Source organism: Lithobates pipiens, unplaced genomic scaffold, assembly GCF_037356315.1.
Source record: "Lithobates pipiens isolate NorthernLeopardFrog02 unplaced genomic scaffold, aLitPip1_a1.2 Scaffold_1, whole genome shotgun sequence".
NCBI classification, from domain to species: Eukaryota; Metazoa; Chordata; class Amphibia; order Anura; family Ranidae; genus Lithobates; species Lithobates pipiens.
Window position 1 is genome coordinate 3,297,985 of NW_027507685.1, and position 22,605 is coordinate 3,320,589.

Below are 22,605 nucleotides of genomic sequence, written 5' to 3' on the forward strand. Positions count from 1 at the left end.
TTTCTACACTAAAAATGCATGCACAGTGTTTTTTCCATGTAGTCCAATGGCTCTAGTTCACACCAGTGCAGTCAGTTTCTGGTGCAGAAAAAAAAGTAGAGCGTGCTGCATTTTTTGTGGTGTGAACCGGCCCTAAAAATGCATGCACAGTCTTTTCCATGTATTCCAATGGCTCTAGTTCACACCAGTGTAGTCAGTTCCAGTTACTTTCCGGTGCAGAAACTGAAACTGACTGCATTGGTGTGAACTTGCAAAAAATAGTGTGTATGAGGTCTTTTAGGTGAGTTTTCTGAATTGTAATCAGCTCCCACCTGTGTGTGTCTCTTCCACAGGCATCAGGCTTTCTTAATTGCACTGGTTAAAACCTTCAGACATTTTTTTTTTTTTGGTGCAAGCTGGATTACCCTGTTTCGCCTCAATACCTGCATTTCTCACTACAATTTGAGGTAATTTTTTTTTTAGTTTATTGACCATATAATCTGGATTGCTATGATCCTATTCTCAGTATTGGTTAATTAAGGCCACATATGAATACTTTTAGGTAGTTCACACCAGCTTTAAGAGACTGCATGCTCAGATCCTAACCTTCTACCTACACTCCAACAAAAGTTTGTCCCTTAGGCTGGGTTCACACTGCAGCGATGCGGGAACGCCGCGAATCCGCGGCGGGTTCCCGCATCGCATGCCTCCCGGTGGCAGTTTACACTGCCCTATGCGAACTGCTGGGAGTGTCAGTGAAATGTTAATGACACCCCCAGATCAGTTTGCAAATCACAGTAAAAAAGGGTCCTGTGCGAGTTTGGGGTGGGTGCGATGCAAATTCAGCCATACTATCTGTATGGCTGAACTCGCATCACACAGAGATCGGATGTGATTTGCACTGCAGTGCGGTGCAAATCACATCTGGTTCTCGTAGCCGCAGCAGTGTGAACCCAGCCTTAAGGTATGTGTGCAGCTGTCGTTAAGGGCAGTTTTAAGTTTCATTCTAAATGTTTTACCTCAAATCTTGTTTATGGGAAGTATTTTTATTTTTTTTCCTATTAATGCAGTGGCATTGCCTGGGGTTGCTTGGATGTGCTATAGCGCCACCATTTTCTTAAGCACCCTAACCGTTTTATCTATGGTCGCCAGGACCGTCTTATCAAGTGGGCACAGCCCAGGTGTAGGGATGAGCTCAGGCGTGTTCGCATTGACCACATGCAGAGCCCGCCAGGAAGTCGGCGTGGCGCTGCACTAATCACAGGCAGTGAGACATTGCCCGATCTCTGCAGCCGCGCATCGGGGCAATGTCTCACTGCCTGTGATTAGCGCAGCACCGACTTCCTGGCGGGCTCTGCACGTGTTCCATGCGAACACGCCTGAGCTCATCCCAACCCAGGTGCACATAGGGCCCCATCAGGGTCATTGGAGGGAGGCTACTGGCAGTACTGGGGTGGAATGGTACACCAGTAATACTGTTAGCAGCGGCGCATCTGTTGCATGCAGTCTTCAAGTTGTTATCGTTGCCCATCACTGGTGTGGGCGGCTAGACTTGCCACCTGGCTGGGAGTTTGTGGCTCGGAGTGGGTGAGCTGTCACTGTGCTGTGCTGATCCTATTGCTCAATACCTCACTTGCAGAAAACCTGTGAGTGAGCTATTGCGAGACATAGGAATAGGAATGCAGGCACAGCGTGTTGAACAGGTTGGTGACTGGTCCGCATCCTCATGATCCATCTTATCCCTGTTGTGCCTGCCTGACCAGCAGCCCCACTCATAGTCCACCCTCAGATACATACAGCACTGTGAAGGGACTTTCTGTGTGTATATGCAGGTGACAAATGCCAATCTTCCTGCTCTCAAGTAACTGCCCGTATCTGAGGCTTGGCATTGCACCCATGATCTGCTGATCGCAGGTGCAATGCTTTGCAGGCTCCTTTTAGAAAAAAATTTATAAATGCACTTTTTTTTTCCTTCCAAAGGTGAACTTCTTCTTTTTAAGTAGAGAACAGGTAGTCTGCTTGGCTATTTTGCCTTATACACTCCCCATATTACTGTTGTATAGTTTTGGGTTTACTTTATAACGCATAGCGTTGAACCATTTTTGGTCCGTACAATGTTCTATTGCTAAGTTCTGTCTACTGTAGCATAAAGGTGTAGCACCCTGTAGTTTAGGCAGGGAGCTCCTCACATATTTACTTGCCAGTAGTTATCCTGGTTGATGGAGATCTATTGATTTCTCCCTAAGTTTGGCCTTGCTGCACTTTTCTCTTCTTCCACCACTATGTGGCCGGGTAATTGGTGGTACCAGATATGAGAAGGGCAACCCAAGGCCAGGTTATGGGTATGTGGGGTATCTCAGCCAATGGGCAGGGGCTTTCTTGAATCCCTTGGCCTGCTGGGGGAAGCTATATATCCGGGTGGAGTCAGGTGATCTATGTTCTGTGCCACCTGGACTGCTGTCTGGATGGACGTGTGTATTGCCCAGGCTGCTAGGCCAGAGATTGGGTCTATCCCAGGTACAGCTGGCTGCTAGGCTGTCTGAGGGCCTATCCAGAAGCAGGAGAGCAGCGCAGGGTTGGCACTGCGGCTTGCAGTCCAACCAATAGTGATCAGTTCTATCAGTCGGAGAACCTGTCTTGGTCGGGGGTAGAGGGGAAGCTGTCAACAGTAAGGGACTAGCCGCCTTATTACCAGGGACCACAGTGAGTAACTGAAGCAAGTACCGTGAGGGAGTGCCTTGTAAACTCCTTCACTCCCCCTTGCAGGTCACCTCCCCATTCCCAAAGTATAATGCTCCTTCACTCCCATTTACTTCCACACCCCCACTTGCAGCTTGGCATTACAATCAATAGTTTACAGTTTGTTTATTTTTTCATAATATTTTTTTAAAGGTGAACTCCAACTTTCTTTTCACTAGAATGGAATGATCAATCCCAACATAGATCATACCTCTGTTCCATGTTGCTCTGTTGTCTGCAGATCCCCTAATATTCTGGGTCCACCGGACTTTTGAAATGAACGGACTTGCCCACACATGGAGAAAAGTCAGTTCATTTTGAACGCGGCTCCAATTAGACGGGACTAGCAAAGGAGGTCAATGTCGCCGCCTACATCGGCGAAATTGACACCTCGTTGGCCCCGTCACCTGGTATGGACTTAAAGGGGAAGCCCTACGCCAAAAAAACAGCGTGGGGGTCCCCCCAAAGTTCATATCAGACCCTTATCCGAGGTCGTAGCCCGGCCGGTCAGGAAAGGGGGTGGGGACGAGCGAGCGCCCCCCCCCCTTCTGAGCCGTACCAGGCCACGTGCCCTCAACATGGGGGATTGCTTTGGGGTAGGGGGGCCCCGTGTCCCACCCACCTCAAAGCTCTTTGTCCCCATGTTGATGAGGACAAGGGCCTCTTCCCGACAACCCTGGCCGTTGGTTGTCGGGGTCTGCGGGTGGGGGGCTTATCGGAATCCGGGAGCCCCCTTTAATAAGGGGGCCCTCAGATTACTGGCCGCCCACCCTATGTGAATGAGTATTGGGGTACCATGTACCCCTACCCATTCACCTGGTGAAAAAAAGTGTAAAGACTTTTTTTGGCGTAAGGCTTCCCCTTTAAGTCCATACCAGGTGATGGGGCCAGTGAGGTGTCAAGCTCGCTGATGATGGCGGCGACATTAAACTTCTTTTGCTAGTCCCATCTACCTGGAGCCGTGTTCAAAATGAACGGACTTTTCTCAGTGTGTGGGCAAGTCCGTTCATTTCAAAAGTCCGGCAGAGTCCCGCCATAGTCCGGCGGTTTGTGCGCGGGACCTAGTTCGCCGGAAAAGTCCAAAAAGTAGCGTAAAAAATAAAAACTGCAGAGCTGCTAAAATACCACCGAAAAAAAAGCTCTATTTCTGGGAAAAAGAAAACATCAATTTTATTTGGGTACAGCGTCGCACGATTGTGCATTTGTCAGTTAACCACTTCAGCCCCGGACCAATTGTCAGCCTAAGGACCAGAGGTCTTTTTACGATTTCGCACTGCTTTAACTGGTAATTGCGCGGTCATGCAATGTTGTACCCAAACGAAATTTGCGTCCTTTTCTTCCCACAAATAGAGCTTTCTTTTGATGGTATTTGATTGCCTCTGCGATATTTATTTTTTACGATATAAAAGGAAAAAGACAGAAAATTAAAAAAAAAAAATATATATATATTTTCTACTTTTTGTTATAAGAAAAATCGAATGAACTAAATTTTAGTCATACATTTAGGCCAAAATGTATTCAGCCACATGTCTTTAGTAAAAAAAAAATGCGTATATTTATTGGTTTGCGCAAAAGTTATAGCATCTACAAACTAGAGTACATTTTCTGGAATTTACACAGCTTTTAATTTATGACTTTCTTGAGGTGCTAAAATGGCAGGGCAGTACAAATCCCCCCCAAATGACCACATTTTGGAAAGTAGACACCCCAAGGAAATTGCTGAGGGGCATGTTGAGCCCATTCAATATTTTTTTTTGTCCCAAGTGATTGAATAATGACACAAAAAATTTTTACTAAAAGTTGTCACTAAATGATATATTGCTCACACATGCCATAGTTATATGTGGAATTGCACCCCAAAATATATTCTGCTGCTTCTCCTGAGTACGGGGATACCACATATGTGGGACTTTTTGGGAGTCTAGCCGCTTACGGCACCCCGAAAACCAATCACTGCCTTCAGGATTTCTAAGGGTGCAAATTTTTGATTTCACTCCTCACTACCTATCACAGTTTCGAAGGCCATAAAATGCCAAAATAGCACAAACCCCCCCCCCCAAATGACCCCATTTTGGAAAGTAGACACCCCAATCTATTTACTGAGAGGCATGTTGAGTCCATGAAATATTTTATATTTTGCCACAAGTTGCAGGAATATTACAACTTTTTTTTTTTTTTGCACAAAGTTGTCACTAAATAATATATATTGCTCACACATGCTATGGGCATAAGTGAAATTACACCCCAAAATTCTGCTGCTTCTCCCGAGTATGGGGATACCACATGTGGGGGACTTTTTGGGAGCCTAGCCGCTTACGGGACCCCGAAAACCAAGCACTGCCTTCAGGATTTAAATATAAAACGCTACCAAAAAAAACTGTTAGCGATCGCAGGGATCAGGCCTGATTCTGCAAACGCTGCAGTTATGTGTTTAGTGTTTTGTAAGTGACAGTGATCGATTGATACTGCACTTGGGTGGGCTGGGCAGAGGGGCAAAACGCAGGTGCTAGCAGGTATCTGGGCTGATCCCGCTAACAATGTGTTTTTTTTTTTGGAACCCCAAAACTGCTGGGGACGCTAGTATAGATCTGATCAGATCAGATATTGATCTGTTCAGATTCTTTACCACTACAGGAGGTGTATGCTTTGCGTGTGGGTGTTAGCGGTACTAGCACTAACCTAGCGCTGCCTGGGGCGACGCAGACCCTGACCCTAAAACCTAATTGGGGTTAAACCTTTATTGGGTAATGAATGGTGGGTGCCCTGATGCTATAAAAAGCAAACTAACTAACCAGAGTCACCCGTAACACTTATACGGTGATCACTGGTGAAAGGGTTAACTAGGGGCAATCAGGGGGTTAAAATCTTTATTAGGTAGTATATGGGGGTCCCTGATGCTATATAAAAACCTGACGGGGAACCTAAATAACTAACTGGCTAACCAGCGTCACCAGTGGCACTTATACGGTGATCGCTGGTGAAAGGGTTAACTCTAGGGGCAATCAGGGGGTTAAAATCTTTATTAGGTAGTATATGGGGGTACCTAATGCTATAAAAACCTGGCGGTGAACATAAAAATAACTAGCTACCTAGCGGCACCAGTGACACTAATGCAGCGATCAAAAAAACGATTGCTTAGTGACACTAGCAAAAGGGAGTAAAAGGGTTAACTAGGGGCAATCAAGGGGTTAAAACCTTTATTGGGTAGTATATGGGGTACCTAGCGTTATAAAAACCTGGCGGTGAACCTAAAAAAATAACTAGCTACCTAGCGGCAGTGACACTAATGCAGCGATCAGAAAAACGATCGCTTAGTGACACTGGCAAAAGGGGGTTAAACTCTAGGGGCAATCGGGGGTTAAACCTTTATTGGGGGGGTAGGGGGGTGATTTGTGTGCCTATGTGTACCTACATGTCAGTGTAGTGTTGGTGCACTTACTTTCTCTGTTCTCCTCACAGTCCGGTCAAAAAGACTGCCCCGAGGAGAATGACATCACTTCCTCCCTGCCTGTGTTTACACTACACAGGCGGGGGAAGCTTCTCATTCGCCAGGACCGATCGAGAGGGGATGGCCAGAAACCAACGGCCATCCCCTCATCCCGGATCGCTCCTGAAGCGAAACGGAATGCCGCAGCCAGCGGGAGGGGGTCCGATCGGACCCCCCACCCGCTGGAAGGCAAGCACGTACATGTATTTTGTTGTTTGTTTTTCGTATATTATCCCACTAAGTCCAAAGTGGTTAAACAGCTGCACATTGACACGAACTATAGGACATCATTTTAAATAACGAGTATCTTGCCATATGGACAACTACTCTCAACAAAAGGAATATTCATTTGTGCGCCAATGACTTTTTTGGTTTATGTTGTACGTGCTTGTGCCTGTCGGTGCCATTGTGCCGACGTACATTTACATGCGGCGGTCCTTAAGTGGTTAAAGTAACGCATTGCCGTATCACAAAAAATGGCCTGGTCATGAAGGGGTGTTAAAACCTTCTGGAGCTGAAGAGGTTAAAAGACCAATTAGAATTTAGCTAATCTTCCATTACCAACTTGTTTCAGGGTTGTCCTCATTATCCTCGTGTCGCTTCTTGGTGGGGAGCTGACCTGGAACAAGCATGTGCATATCGTCCTCCCCCACAGAGGTTACAGCTTCAGAAACGAATCGGCAATGTAGCTACCATGTTTCCGTCAAGACAGATTCTCTATCAGTAGTATATGTAGGTGCACACCTGGGGTCAGCCATGATTAATGCTGTTTTTTTTTTTTTTTTCAGGCTTGTAGGACTGCATTGTACCTGTAATAGGTTTCATAGTATCAAGTATCTTGCTTAACCCATTTCTTATTGAAGAAAAAAAGCTGTTTATTCTCTATGAAAACTGTCTCTGTAAATCACAGGAGCAAAGGAGGTGAAATACAATTTGGCAGTACATTCTGTCTGCCTCTGTCATGAACATCTGAAAACACATGGATATGTATGAGCAGTTAACTGTTGAATTGCTGCTGGAGGCAGGCGCATGGTGCTCGTCCGTCCTGATTCAGTGGGAATGGAAGCTTCCCATGTATGATACTTGGAACCTCACATCCCCATTTATCATGTTCCGGATGATAATTCAGTGGGAGGATGGATATTAAGCATTAGCGGAAATTATCAAGGGGATTAAGCATTACTGTATGTAGAGATGAATGTTCCTCAGCAACTTGTTATAGAACACAAAATTCTTCTTGTTTGTTACTTTTTATTCCATTCTGGAGTCCCTCCAAGGCCTGTTACCTTAAGGCAGCGTGTTCCTTTGCACAGTAATCCCCCAAACTCCCCCATTTGTTTTATTACAATAAATAGAATTTATTGTAAAGTTCCACAGCTGTTTAAGATTAAAGAGCAAGTTTGTGCTTAGAACGTATCTTTACAGTTCCTTAAGTGCTCTCTATAGCTTTGAAATCAGGTTTAACCTATTTGAAAGTGGCAGATGTTGATTTATTTATGGATGTAGAGGATGCCTATGAATTATTATCCAATTATGATTCATGTCTTTTTAATTATTTAGTATTTTGCTACTGTGTGTATTATAGAGATTGTCTGAATGTACTCTGTGAAATGACTTATTTCTATGCATTAGGAGTGAGGTGGATCTATGGGGTTGCAGGGCTTTGAATAAGTTATTTAAAGCAGTGTCTCCCTTGTGCCTTACCTGGAACCATGTGTATATTTATAAAGCTAGGAAAGACCTCACGACATATGGCGAAGTGCGAGTATGTGTTTGTGTGTGGATATTGTGACAGGTGTACTACACATTATGTTATGGGTCATGCTGTAATGTCGAACAGTACAACCATTATGCATTTATCTATTTAATTATTTTAAAAGCAGTCTGTATTCATGAAAGCACTTTTTTTCAGCAGGGCTAGTTATGTAATGCATATGTTCACTCCCAGAAGTCCAGATTATATATAATTATAAGTCTCCTTACATCAGGGTCCCCAGAGAGCTTATCACATTACTTGCCACAAGATGCAGCTTGTCACTTTAGCGGCGCCATTTTTTTTTTGGGGAGGCATACACTATAAGATTGTAACCTGGGACGCTTTTGGAGTCCTGAAAGAGAGTAGTAATGTGGCGCATAGCTCGCCGCAGCAAAAAATGCGCGTGGCTGAATTGTGAGTGTTCCGAGTGTTCTGCACGGAATGCAGGGGTCAGATGTGTCCTAGGGAGAGGGCTAGTGCTAGCAGGGGGGTGGGGAGAGTTATATATGTGATTGGGGGGCAGTGGTGGCTGGTGCTCCCAATTTTTTTCTTTTGGGGGGGCGTAAACTGAAAAATTCTGAAACAAAAACATCATATGCAGCCTGTGTTCCCATCATATGCAGCCTGTGTTCCCATCATATGCAGCCTGTGTTCCCATCATATGCAGCCTGTGTTCCCATCATATGCAGCCTGTGTTCCCATCATATGCAGCCTCTGCACTTATACAGCCTCTGTGCCCATCATATGCAGCCTCTGCGCTTATACAGTCGCTGTGCTTATCATGCAGCCTCTGTGCCCATCGTATGCAGACTGCTGTGAGCACTTTAGGGGGGGGGGGGTCAGATATGTGCTGGGGGGGTGATTTGTGAGAGAAGATGGTCAATGCAAGGGAGAGGGGTAGGGGGGTGTAGAATATGTGCTGGAGGAGTTCTTGGGGAAGGAAGAGAGATGCAAGGAGAAGTTGCCAGATTTCAAATCCAATCCACACTTCTAGCATATATTCCCTAGGGATGAGCCGAACACTCCCCGCATCAGTTCACAGCAGAAAATGCGAACAGGCAAAAAATTTGTTTAAACACGCAAACACCGTTAAAGTCTATGGGACACGAACATGAAAAATCAAAAGTGCTAATTTTAAAGCATGAGTAAACCCGCACCTTTAAAAAACAAAACAAAAAAAACCTGCAAGGCAAAGGCATAACGAGCTAGTATGCAGCGTCTTTTTCCCGGCAAGGTCTGGCAGTTCTTGAGACGGGTCTTAAATGCACATGCACCGCAAGATGTCAGCGGCTGCATTAAATGTAAATATCTCCTAAACCATATAGGTTTAGGATATATAAATTTTACCTACAGGTAAGCCTTATTATAGGCTTACCTGTAAGTAAAACTTAAAAAAAAACGATACACCCACTTTAAAGGCTTATATGCAAGTTATTGTCATAAAAAGTGTTTGGGGACCTGGGTCCTGCCCCAGGGGACATGTACCCTGCCCCTCTCTGACGCTATGGGAAAGCCTTAGGGATGTCCCTGTGCGTCAGAAGGGCGGGGTCACCCAGCAACATCACCGTGTGGCTCTGCCCTCTGTTATGAAAGATCTGTCACCTGAGAGGATGGTCATTACGGCGGGTGCCTCCCATGGAGGCAGGTCGGTCGCTTTTTTATTTTATTTTATTTTTGCTTTTTTGGTCCATCGGAGGAGCTAGAGAAGAAGACGACTTTGTGGGACAGTTTTTTTTTTTTTTAATTTTTAATAAAAGACTTGTCCCAAGCCGTGTCATGTCATTTGTAACATTTTCACTTTTTTTTGTGAAATGGTAGGGGTACATTTGTACTCATTACCATTTCACACAGGGGGAGGCTGGGATCTGGGGGTCCCCTTGTTAAAGGGGGCTTCCAGATTTCGATAAGCCCCCCACCTGCAGACCCCCACAACTACCGGGCAAGGGTTGTGGGGATGAGGCCCTTGTCCCCATCAACAAGGGGTACCCCAAAGCACCCTCCCCATGTTGAGGGCAAGTAGCCTGGTATGGTTCAGGAGGGGGGACGCTCTCTAGTCCCCTCCTTCTCTTTTCCTGCGGCCTGCCAGGTTGCGTGCTCGGATAAGGGTCTGGTAAGGATTTTTGGGGGAACCTCCATGCCATTATTATTATATTCTTTTATTTTTTTTTTTTTTTTTTACATTTTGGTAATTTACATTTTGTGCGGGGGTTCCCCTTAAAATCCGTACCAGATCAGAGGTCTGGTATGGATTTGGGACCCCCACCCCATTATTTTTTTGCTTCGGGGTTCCCTTTTAATATTCATACCAGACCTGAAGGTAATGGACTGTGGGGGAATTCCATGCCATTTTTTTTTCAATGACTTTTATGTGTATTGCCGGGACCGACCATTCATTATAGCCGTGAGTACTTTTAAATTACTTTTTTTTTCCTTTTAGAAATGTAATTTTGCTCTAGGACTGTTCTAAACATGGGAAACATGTGCCAATTTACAGTCATATTATAGACATCCCCCACAAAATTTAAAGGAATGTTTCACTTTTATTTTTCACTTTAAGCATTATTAAAATCACTGCTTCCGAAAAAATTGATACATGTCCCCTGGGGCAGGACCCAGGTCCCCAAACACTTTTTATGACAATACCATGCATATAAGCCTTTTAAAATTAGCACTTTTTTTTTTGAATTTTCCACGAACACCCCAAATTGTTCGCTATTGGCGCACAGGCGAGCACCCGCTGTTCAAGTCGAACTTACGTTTGACTCGAACATCGGGCTCATCCCTAATCTTCCCCTTGCCAAAGCCTCCCCCAGTACGTATCCTCCTAACCCCTCGATCACTCCATAATTTTTCTACCTTGTCCTCCTTTCCAGCTGCTCTCTCCCCCTACCTCCTCCATCTACAGAGCATAATGAAAACTTTCTACAGACCTGATATCAGCATGTCCCTGCCCCCCCTTGTATGTGTACAGAACGGAGAAGGAGGGGAGAAGCTTTGATACACTGACACTCTGCTGTCTCACTCGTCTCACTCGTCACACTCGGTGCAGTCCTTGTGAAGGGTGTGTCCGAGTCTGGAGCAAAGGTAAACCCGAACACATCATTCAAAAACTGGACTGTCTGGGAGAAAACCATACAGGTGGCAAGTGGCAGCCCTACTTGCCACGTCACCTGCCACAGAGAGGCTAGAGTATTTAGAAGACAGGCTATGGTATATAGAGAGGCTGGGTATACAGAAGAAGGGCAGTACAGAGTTTCTCCCCCTCCCCCTCCTCCATGGTATGCACTTATCTGCCGCCTCCCCAGCTCAGGAGATGGTGTGAGAAACAGTTCCTTTCCGACTCTGATATTGGCGGAGCAGGGGAGGAGATTTGCTCTCACTCATCTCCCTTCTCTGGATGTCAGTGAATGTGCCATGGCTGTGCAGGACAGCGCTGTGTCATGCAGCCTAGGACTCTTAAGTTAGGGTTTGCCCTGGACTCGGGGTTATGGGCCCCAGATTCGGGGCTGTATCCTCATTAGCCACCCCTAGTGATGCCACTGACTGAGACTCTGTACTTGCCAAATATGCTGCAGAAATCTCTCTCCGCAAAGTCTGGCTGCAATCATTTTAACTGTGGGCAGCTGAAGCTGCTGTCTGTTTTCTTCCTGGTTTTACACAGACACACACCTTCAGCTCTCATTGGCCCTCTTATGACTCACCCCCCCCCCCCTTCCTGGCAAACTCTCTCTCTTGAGAGAGAGTGCTGTGCATGATGTCATAAGCCTAGGCCAGTGATGGCGAACCTTGGCACCCCAGATGTTTTGGAACTACATTTCCCATGATGCTCATGCACTCTGCAGTGTAGTGAAGCATCATGGGAAATGTAGTTTCAAAACATCTGGGGTGCCAAGGTTCGCCATCACTGGCCTAGGCTTTTTTCCAGACAAGAAACAGGAAGTTGTATAAGGTATTTACTGGCAGAAAAAAAGACAGTTTTACTATCCAAAGTTAAAAAACAAGGGCAGATGATGTAATAGATGAAAAAATTACTGAAGTTCTGCTTTAACTTGTTTAAGAGTACAGCTTGTGTTAAAGCAAAGGTTAGATTACAGAGCTGTACAGGAGGATAAAACAATGCAAAAACCTTTTTTTTTTTTTTTTAACTGGATGAGCTTCTGCTGATCATCGGTGAAAAATTACTCATTCTGGCTCCATGTTTATGTAGGCAGGTATTGGGCTTTGACTATAGAGAAGGAAACATTACTCTTATTTACTTTCCCCTTTTGTGATAATCTTGTACACAACCCACCTTTAGCCAGCAGGGGGAGATCTGAGTCCAGTGAACCCATAGACCTCAATGCAGAGTGCCTGGAATCCTGGGAAGTGTAGGTTGAAGTTGCAGCCATGTATTAGTACAGTTGACACTAGTGATGGACGAACTTCCGACGGGACGTTTCGCGAACGCGAAACGCGAACGGACACAAACGTTCGCGAAAACGACCGTTCGCCGCGGGCTCCATTGACTTCAATGGGAGGCGAATTTCGCAAACCTTTAGGTCGAATTTGCGGCCACGGGGTAATTATTAGGGGGTAGCACGTAGTCCCACCACCTGGACAATAGCATAATACATGTATGAGGTGAATTTGGGATCGATAACTACAAGCATTTTTTTTTTATTTGGGAAATTGTTCTGACAATTCAGGACTATGGAGCTAATGAAGGCAATGGAGGAGAGGGAAGGTCAGGGACCAGGGTAGGCAAACAAGAGGGTGCAGGAGATACAGAGCACTGACAGCAGCACCGTAATACAGAGCACTGACATCAGCACCGTGACATACAGCGCTGACAGCAGCTCCGTGACATACAGCGCTGACAGCAGCTCCGTGACATACAGCGCTGACAGCAGCTCCGTGACATACAGCGCTGACAGCAGCTCCGTGACATACAGCGCTGACAGCAGCTCCGTGACATACAGCGCTGACAGCAGCACCGTGACATACAGCGCTGACAGCAGCTCCGTGACATACAGCGCTGACAGCAGCTCCGTGACATACAGCGCTGACAGCAGCTCCGTGACATACAGCACTGACAGCAGCTCCGTGACATACAGCGCTGACAGCAGCTCCGTGACATACAGCGCTGACAGCAGCACCGTGACATACAGCGCTGACAGCAGCTCCGTGACATACAGCGCTGACAGCAGCTCCGTGACATACAGCGCTGACAGCAGCTCCGTGACATACAGCGCTGACAGCAGCTCCGTGACATACAGCGCTGACAGCAGCTCCGTGACATACAGCGCTGACAGCAGCTCCGTGACATACAGCGCTGACAGCAGCTCCGTGACATACAGCGCTGACAGCAGCTCCGTGACATACAGCGCTGACAGCAGCTCCGTGACATACAGCGCTGACAGCAGCTCCGTGACATACAGCGCTGACAGCAGCTCCGTGACATACAGCGCTGACAGCAGCTCCGTGACATACAGCGCTGACAGCAGCACCGTGACATACAGCGCTGACAGCAGCTCCGTGACATACAGCGCTGACAGCAGCTCCGTGACATACAGCGCTGACAGCAGCTCCGTGACATACAGCACTGACAGCAGCTCCGTGACATACAGCGCTGACAGCAGCTCCGTGACATACAGCGCTGACAGCAGCACCGTGACATACAGCGCTGACAGCAGCTCCGTGACATACAGCGCTGACAGCAGCTCCGTGACATACAGCGCTGACAGCAGCTCCGTGACATACAGCGCTGACAGCAGCTCCGTGACATACAGCGCTGACAGCAGCTCCGTGACATACAGCGCTGACAGCAGCTCCGTGACATACAGCGCTGACAGCAGCTCCGTGACATACAGCGCTGACAGCAGCTCCGTGACATACAGCGCTGACAGCAGCTCCGTGACATACAGCGCTGACAGCAGCTCCGTGACATACAGCGCTGACAGCAGCACCGTAAGCAGCCCCAGGAGGAAGTCAGCACAGCACAGGGATGGTGTGATCCCCTCATAATAAGAACCCCCAGGAGGAAGTCAGCACAGCACAGGGATGGTGGGAGCCCCTCATAATAAGAACACCCAGGAGGAAGTCAGCACAGCACAGGGATGGTGGGAACCCCTCATAATAAGCAGCCCCAGTAGAAATATGACACCGCTCAACCTCTTCAAAGAGGAGGGTAGGGGCATATAGTACGGTGTGCTTTTTTGGGTCAGGGAAGTGAGCCAAATGAATTAAGAAGGTCTGTGTGCTTGATTCCAAAAATTGTTTATAGACATATACATGGTCTACTGATCACATGTGTTGAATTCCTCCGAGATCCATGCCTCATTCATTTTTAGAAATGTGAGGTAGTTAACACTGTGGTGAGCTAGGCGAGTACGCTTATCGGTCACAATCCCCCCTGCTGCGCTGAACGTCCTTTCGGACAGGACACTGGATGAGGGGCAAGCCAACAGTTCGATTGCAAATTGGGCAAGCTCTGGCCAGAGGTCAAGCCTGCCCACCCAGTAGTCTAGGGGTTCATCACTCCTCAGAGCGTCCACATCGGCCGTTAACCCAATGTAGTCGGACACCTGACGGTCTAGGCGTTCCCTGATGCTGGATCCGGATGACACCTGTCGATGGGTCGGCTGAAAGAATGACCTCATATCCGAAGTCACCAACACATCTTCAAACCGGCCTCTTCTTGCAGGCGCTGTTGGATTGGTACCCGCAAATCCTTCTCTGGGAGTGGGAATTGCTCCTCTGCCAGCGCACGCAAAAGCAGAATGCAGCATTTCTCGAAGCAAGGCCTGGAAGTGCTGCATTCTGACAGCCCTCTGCGACGGCGGTAACATTTCCGCCATTTTGTGTTTGTACCGGGGGTCTAAGTACGTTGCCACCCAGTACTGGTCCTTGACCCTCATGCTTTTTATACGGGGGTCCCTATTAAAACACTGGAGCATGAAGGCCCCCATTTGCACTAAAGTGGAAGCGGTGTGGTGGCCTGGCTCCTGCTCATCATCCAGGATAATGTCGTCCTCTTCATTCTCCTCTCCCCATCCTCGCACAACAGGGATCCCAGAAAGGTTTAAAGCATGCTCTTCTTGCTCCTGCTCATCCGCCCCGGCACCATCCTCCTCTGACTCCTCATCAGACTCCTGTTGTTGACTTGTCTCAGATAGAGTAGCCCCCCCTGGGAATTCATCCAGCATTGCGACTTCCTCATCTTCCCGCTCCTGCTCCTCCACAGCCTGATCAATGACACGACGCAATGCACGCTCCAGAAAGAAGGCATAAGGTACCATGTCACTGATGGCGCCATGGCTGCGACTGACCAGTTTGGTGATCTCCTCAAATGGCCGCAGAAGTCTGCATGTGTCGCGCATGAGCAGCCACTGGCGCGGTGAAAAAAAACCCAGCTCCCCAGAACCGTTTCTTTCGCAGAGTTCATACAGGTAGACGTTAACTGCACGTTTCTGCTGGAGCAGCCTATCAAGCATATAGAAGGTTGAGTTCCATCGCGTCGGGCAATCGCAAATAAGACGTCTGACCGGCAGATGGTGTCGCCGCTGAATGTCAGCAAGGCGAGCCATGGCCGTGTAAGATCTTCTGAAATGGGCCGAGATTTTCCTTGCCTGCCGCAAGATGTCCTGGACCCCAGGGTATTTGACAAGGAATCGCTGCACGACCAAGTTTAAGACGTGTGCCATGCACGGCACGTGCGTGATTTTGCCCTGTTTCAATGCGCTAAGCAGATTGGCACCGTTGTCACACACCACTTTACCAACTGTCAAATTGAGCGGTGTTAGCCACTCATCTGCCTGTGAACGCAAAGCTGAAAGGAGTGCCGGGCCAGTGTGGCTCTTTGCTTCCAGGCACAACAGACGCAGCACGGCATGGCAACGTCTCACCTGGCATGTGGAATAGGTTCTGGGGAGCTTGGGCGGTGCAGTGGAAGAGACGCTAGCAGCGGAAAAGGAGGAGGCAGCTGAGGAGGAGAGGGAGGAGGATGGAGTAGGAGGAGGAGAAGAAGAGTCAGGCCTGCATGCAATCCGTGGCGGTAAAACCAAATCTACACGGGTGCCACGGGTTACATGCTTGACGGCCGTCAGAAGGTTCACCCAGTGGGCAGTAAAACTGATATACCTTCCCTGCCCGTGTTTGCTAGACCACGTGTCTGTGGTCAGATGTATCTTGGCACCGACACTGTGTGCCAGAGATACATTCACTTGCCGCTGAACATGGCCATATAGCTCTGGGATGCCCTTCTCTGAGAAATACTTCCTTCCTGGGACCTTCCATTGTGGTGTTCCAATGGCCACAAATTTGCGAAAGGCCTCCGAGTCCACCAGTTTATATGGCAGTAGTTGGCGGGCTATGAGTTCTGACAAGCCAGCCGCCAACCGTTGGGCAAGAGGGTTATCCGGCGTCATCATTTTTTTACGCTCAAACATTAGGCCCACGGAAGCCTGCCTTTTTGCAGAAAAATGTGAGCTTGGCGTGATGGAAGGTGGAGTGGAGGACAATTGTGAGGAGAGAGGAGAAGGAGAAGTAGAAGACGAGGCTGGACGGTGAGAGCCTGCAGTGTGGCTTTGTGTGTTCCGTTGCTCCCACTGGGCTCGGTGATGGCTGCTCATGTGCCTTCTTAAGGCGGTCGTCCCTAGGTGAGTATTGGGCTTACCGCGACTAACGCGTTGACTGCAAAGATTGCAGATGGCAACGCTATTGTCAGCAGCGGACACGTTAAAAAAAGCCCACACTGCGGAGCCATGTGCCGGTGTCCTGGGAGCGCCAGATGTGACCGTACATGGTCGATGACTCGCTCCTGATACATTTGCAGTCTGCTTTGTCCCTGCTGTGCAATGTAAGTCATTGCTGCTTCTCCTCCCTATCTGCTGGTCCATATCTCCCTCTGAACTCCCCTCCTCTTCCTCTCTTGTGGGCACCCACGTGACATCACTAGACACGTCATCATCAACGTCACCTTCCCCACCGCTATAAGTAGAGTAGGCAGCAACACCGGGGACCAACCTCCTCCTTGGGCTGATCTGGGTACTGGCGTCAGACTGCTGAGTAGCGCTTGTTGCTACCTCCTCTTCCTGATCCAATACCAAGAGTGGCTGCGCATCAGAAATGTCCTCTTGATATGGATCGGAAAATAATTCCAGTGACTCAAGCGGAAGGTATGTGGTGGTGGTGGTGGTGGTCGTGTTGTTGGTGGTAGTGTCTTTGGGGGTGCACATAGCAGAGAGTGAAGAAGAGGGTGCAGATCGAGAGGATGAGGAGGGTGCAGAAGAGTAAGGCTGAGCGAGCCACTCAACCAAGTCTGGTGCATCCTTTAAAGTAATTGAACGCACCTTCTGCAACTTCCCACTTTGGCTCAAGCCTGTTGCTCCTGCCCTACCCCTACCACCCCTGCGGAAGGGCCTGCCTCTTCCTCTGCATGTCATTTTTTAAATGACCCTGTGACAAAACTCTTAGTCCCTATACCGCTGAAGGACTGCTGCAGTATAGGTGAGCGGTCAGCAGTGGTGCACGTCAACCCTATCTATTGTGGACCTATAGCGGTCCTTACAGAACAGCAGACTGTACCGCACTCAAGCCTATGTACCGTAGCACCCTATACCAAGTTACCAGTCCTTATAAGAACTTTTGTGGACCAAGCAGGTTGTGTATTAGTGTTTAGCAGACTGTACGTCAGTCCCTATACCGCTGAAGGACTGCTGCAGTATAGGGCAGCGGTCAGCAGTGGTGCACGTCAACCCTATCTATTGTGGACCGATAGCGGTCCTTACAGAACAGCAGACTGTACCGCACTCAAGCCTATGTACCGTAGCACCCTATACCAAGTTACCAGTCCTTATAAGAACTTTTGTGGACCAAGCAGGTTGTGTATTAGTGTTTAGCAGACTGTACGTCAGTCCCTATACCGCTGAAGGACTGCTGCAGTATAGGGCAGCGGTCAGCAGTGGTGCACGTCAACCCTATCTATTGTGGACCGATAGCGGTCCTTACAGAACAGCAGACTGTACCGCACTCAAGCCTATGTACCGTAGCACCCTATACCAAGTTACCAGTCCTTATAAGAACTTTTGTGGAACAAGCAGGTTGTGTGTTAGTGATTAGCAGACTGTACGTCAGTCCCTATACCAATGAAGGACTGCTGCAGTATAGGGCAGCGGTCAGCAGTAGTGCACGGCAACCCTATGTATTGTGGACCGATAGCGGTCCTTACAGAACAGCAGACTGTACTGCACTCAGGCCTATGTACCGTAGCACCCTATACCAAGTTACCAGTCCTTATAAGAACTTTTGTGGACCAAGCAGGTTGTGTGTTAGTGTTTAGCAGACTGTGCGTCAGTCCCTATACCGCTGAAGGACTGCTGCAGTATAGGGCAGCGGTCAGCAGTAGTGCACGGCAACCCTATGTATTGTGGACCGATAGCGGTCCTTACAGAACAGCAGACTGTAACGCACTCAGGCCTATGTACCGTAGCACCCTATACCAAGTTACCAGTCCTTATAAGAACTTTTGTGGACCAAGCAGGTTGTGTGTTAGTGATTAGCAGACTGTACGTCAGTCCCTATACCAATGAAGGACTGCTGCAGTATAGGGCAGCGGTCAGCAGTAGTGCACGGCAACCCTATGTATTGTGGACCGATAGCGGTCCTTACAGAACAGCAGACTGTAACGCACTCAGGCCTATGTACCGTAGCACCCTATACCAAGTTACCAGTCCTTATAAAAACTTTTGTGGACCAAGCAGGTTGTGTGTTAGTGTTTAGCAGACTGTGCGTCAGTCCCTATACCGCTGAAGGACTGCTGCAGTATAGGGCAGCGGTCAGCAGTGGTGCACGTCAACCCTATCTATTGTGGACCGATAGCGGTCCTTACAGAACAGCAGACTGTACCGCACTCAAGCCTATGTACCGTAGCACCCTATACCAAGTTACCAGTCCTTATAAGAACTTTTGTGGACCAAGCAGGTTGTGTATTAGTGTTTAGCAGACTGTACGTCAGTCCCTATACCGCTGAAGGACTGCTGCAGTATAGGGCAGCGGTCAGCAGTGGTGCACGTCAACCCTATGTATTGTGGACCGATAGCGGTCCTTACAGAACAGCAGACTGTAACGCACTCAGGCCTATGTACCGTAGCACCCTATACCAAGTTACCAGTCCTTATAAGAACTTTTGTGGACCAAGCAGGTTGTGTGTTAGTGATTAGCAGACTGTACGTCAGTCCCTATACCAATGAAGGACTGCTGCAGTATAGGGCAGCGGTCAGCAGTAGTGCACGGCAACCCTATGTATTGTGGACCGATAGCGGTCCTTACAGAACAGCAGACTGTACTGCACTCAGGCCTATGTACCGTAGCACCCTATACCAAGTTACCAGTCCTTATAAAAACTTTTGTGGACCAAGCAGGTTGTGTGTTAGTGTTTAGCAGACTGTGCGTCAGTCCCTATACCGCTGAAGGACTGCTGCAGTATAGGGCAGCGGTCAGCAGTAGTGCACGGCAACCCTATGTATTGTGGACCGATAGCGGTCCTTACAGAACAGCAGACTGTAACGCACTCAGGCCTATGTACCGTAGCACCCTATACCAAGTTACCAGTCCTTATAAGAACTTTTGTGGACCAAGCAGGTTGTGTGTTAGTGATTAGCAGACTGTACGTCAGTCCCTATACCAATGAAGGACTGCTGCAGTATAGGGCAGCGGTCAGCAGTAGTGCACGGCAACCCTATGTATTGTGGACCGATAGCGGTCCTTACAGAACAGCAGACTGTACCGCACCCAAGCCTATGTACCGTAGCACCCTAGACAGACCAAGTTACCAGTCCTGATAAAGAGCTTTGTGGAACAAGTGAGTTGTGAATGATTAGCAGACTGCAGCAGAAGGGCAGCAGTCAAGTATAATATTCTTTCTATATTTGGAAGAAAGAATATTATACGTGTACAAGCCTATTACCGTACCACTGATACCAGTCCTGAAAAGAACCTTTGTGGAACTAATAGTAACAGCAAGTCTTTAAAATTATCCTCACTGCCTGACACACTGCTTCCTGCCTGTCCCTATACAAATTGGCAAAAAAGAGTAGGCTGGAACGATTAGCTGGAACAGCTCTTTTGTGGACCTGATAGTAACAGCTAATGATGATGATGATGATGATGATGAAGAAAGACTAATCTGGCTGAGCTGTCCCTAAAATAGCAGCATACAGCGCTCTGTCCCTTTATCTAAACTGACAAAAGAAACTCAGGCTGCTGACCTAACACCTATACCAGTCCTGAAAAGAACTTTTGTGTACCAAATAGCTAGCGTTTTCTCTGTCCCTACTCCACACAGGATCCTTTCCCTACAGTGACAGAAGAAAGAATGTAAAATGGCCACCGGATCGGGTGTATTTATAGGTTAGGGGGAATGTCCAAGTGTCCATGAGCTGTCATGTCTCAATTGGTTGTCCTGTAACACATGATAAACGTGTCACGAAAGGTTAAAGTTCTTGTATACATTAAACACGTAAGTCCGCCGGGGCGAACGACGGAAAAAGGCGTTCGAACCCGCGGACGGCGAAAGTCGGAAATTCGCCGCGAAACGACCGCCGGGCGAACCGTTCGGCCATCACTAGTTGACACTCTCTGAACTACAGGTCCCAATACACTTTCTCTGAGTAGAAGGAGCTATGGAGAGCTTTCATTGGACCGCCCAGGAAAAGCCCCCTCTTTTAGCACCGCAATAGTCCACGCATCCAGACCTGTCTGTGTGAGCAGGAGACAGAGCTAGTCCTAAAGAGCATGAGGTTAAGGGCGAAATTGCAAGACAATCCGCAACAATTTCAGCCTTGTCGACTTTGACGGATTGCTGCAAAGACCCTGGAGCATTCACCAGTTGCACCAGGACAGGACTGAAGGGGCCCCTTCCACTGCAGAAGTCTACCGCCATCTCCTTAGTGCAACACATGAGATTTACATGATTTATGACCTATAAAAAAAGTTCTCGTAGTGTTTGCTGCTTTCTTTGAAATTATTTGTTGCACCAGTGCAGTTTTATGCTCACGCTCACGTAACTTTAAGGACTGCCCCTATGGTCCATCTTGAAGTTTTCCACCCATTTCTCCTTCACTGTGTTTGCTGTTCATTCTTGACCATGCCTACCCAGACAGTTTAGGTCTAGTACAGCTGCCATCAGTGCACACTGGCAGTATAGGTCCTCTATTGTTGGATCAAGGCTACTGTTTTATACTGATCTTGGCTGTTTTTTTGGCATTTATGTCTAACCCCCACAGGGTTAATATGTAGTGCTAGGCCACGGGATAGGATGCGTCCTCTTCCTAATCCGCCCCCCCCCCCCAACCTTCTCAAGAACCTCAGCCCCTCTGGCATACCAGGTTGAGTGTAAAAGGAATCAATATTGCAGTAAATCCCTGAAAGTAATTCTTGGTACCCAATAGTAGTGCTATGGCAAAGAAAACTGGCACCAAACAAGGTAGTAAACGAAAACATAATATATTGTAACCAAATATGGTTAGTAATTAGGCAAGCGTAAAATGGATTAACAATGGTAACCACACAGTTTGGCATACAGCATGATTAACAGAAAGGACTAGGCATATGATATCATTCAGCACCCAGATCAGCATTAAGGTAGCAAGGCCACCTCAAGTGCAGTAGTAAAGTTTTAATGTACAGAGTGCTGGAACTATACTGCCAGAACGCATTTAATGCTAGTCATAGGCTGACTGGGTATGCTCTATTCAAAAGAAAAGGAGGATGTATTAGAACAAAGGGGGCCTGCAGAATAATTCATTTAATTACAGGAGGGGCAGACCTTTTGAGATGTTCTTCTGCCGACTATTGTTGGGGCCCTTTTTAAGAGCATCTTTGCACTTAACGATAGTCCCAGTTAATGTGCATGCAGTATAGGTACAAAGTCTTGACACATTTTCATGGTAGATGTGGTTCAGATGCATTGACAGTTCAGTACGCCTGCAATATAAGATTGGTATGGGTGCAGTATAGGTTTGGTAGAAGTGCACTATAGGGCTAGCATGGGTTGGATGCATTTAGTCTTCATTAGCAGTGTCCAATAATGGATGAATAGCCCTCTCACCAGTTCCCAGGATAGTGCTGTGGATGCTTGCTGTAGAAAGGGGCTCCCACAGTCTCTCCATGTCTCCTGTGATCTGCAGTGGGAAGCAGAGGGTGAGTGGATGCTTCAGCCTCTCTGCGGCAGTTGAGAAGGTTGAGACAAAGAGCAGAGGACCCGTCTTAACCTGCGGTTCGTTCAGGAAAAATAATGCATTCAAATCTCAAATAGTATAGCAAAAATCTGAATGAAATTCTAATACCTGATTACTAAAGGTGCAGATTATGTTTACTCAATAAATTGTGTGAATATTCACTTCAGTTATCGAATTATGTGCAGATTAAATAAGTAAACAGCAATTTTACTTTTCACATGCTGGGATAAAGAAAGTAGATATTCACATGATTTGAGTGAACATTTCAACTTCCTTAGTTATTCAGCCCCATAGTCTTAAAGTGATAACAATACTAAAAACAATAATGAATTATATATATTGCAGCCTATCATTTAATGTGTTGTGGTGGCTGCATTCTTTTTTTTTTTTTTTTCTGGCTTCTCCCTTTTATTTTCACCTGGTGGTCC

The 22,605-nt window shown here is 47.5% G+C and overlaps 1 long non-coding RNA gene across 1 annotated transcript in view; it reads left to right on the forward strand.

The window, feature by feature from the left end:
• The first annotated feature begins 403 nt into the window (after positions 1-403).
• LOC143961271 (uncharacterized) overlaps positions 404-22,605 on the forward strand; it is a 152,597-nt gene continuing 130,395 nt past the window's right edge. The window contains exon 1 of the long non-coding RNA XR_013270499.1: positions 404-446. This is a non-coding gene — a long non-coding RNA (uncharacterized LOC143961271). The remainder of the gene's footprint in view (positions 447-22,605) is intronic.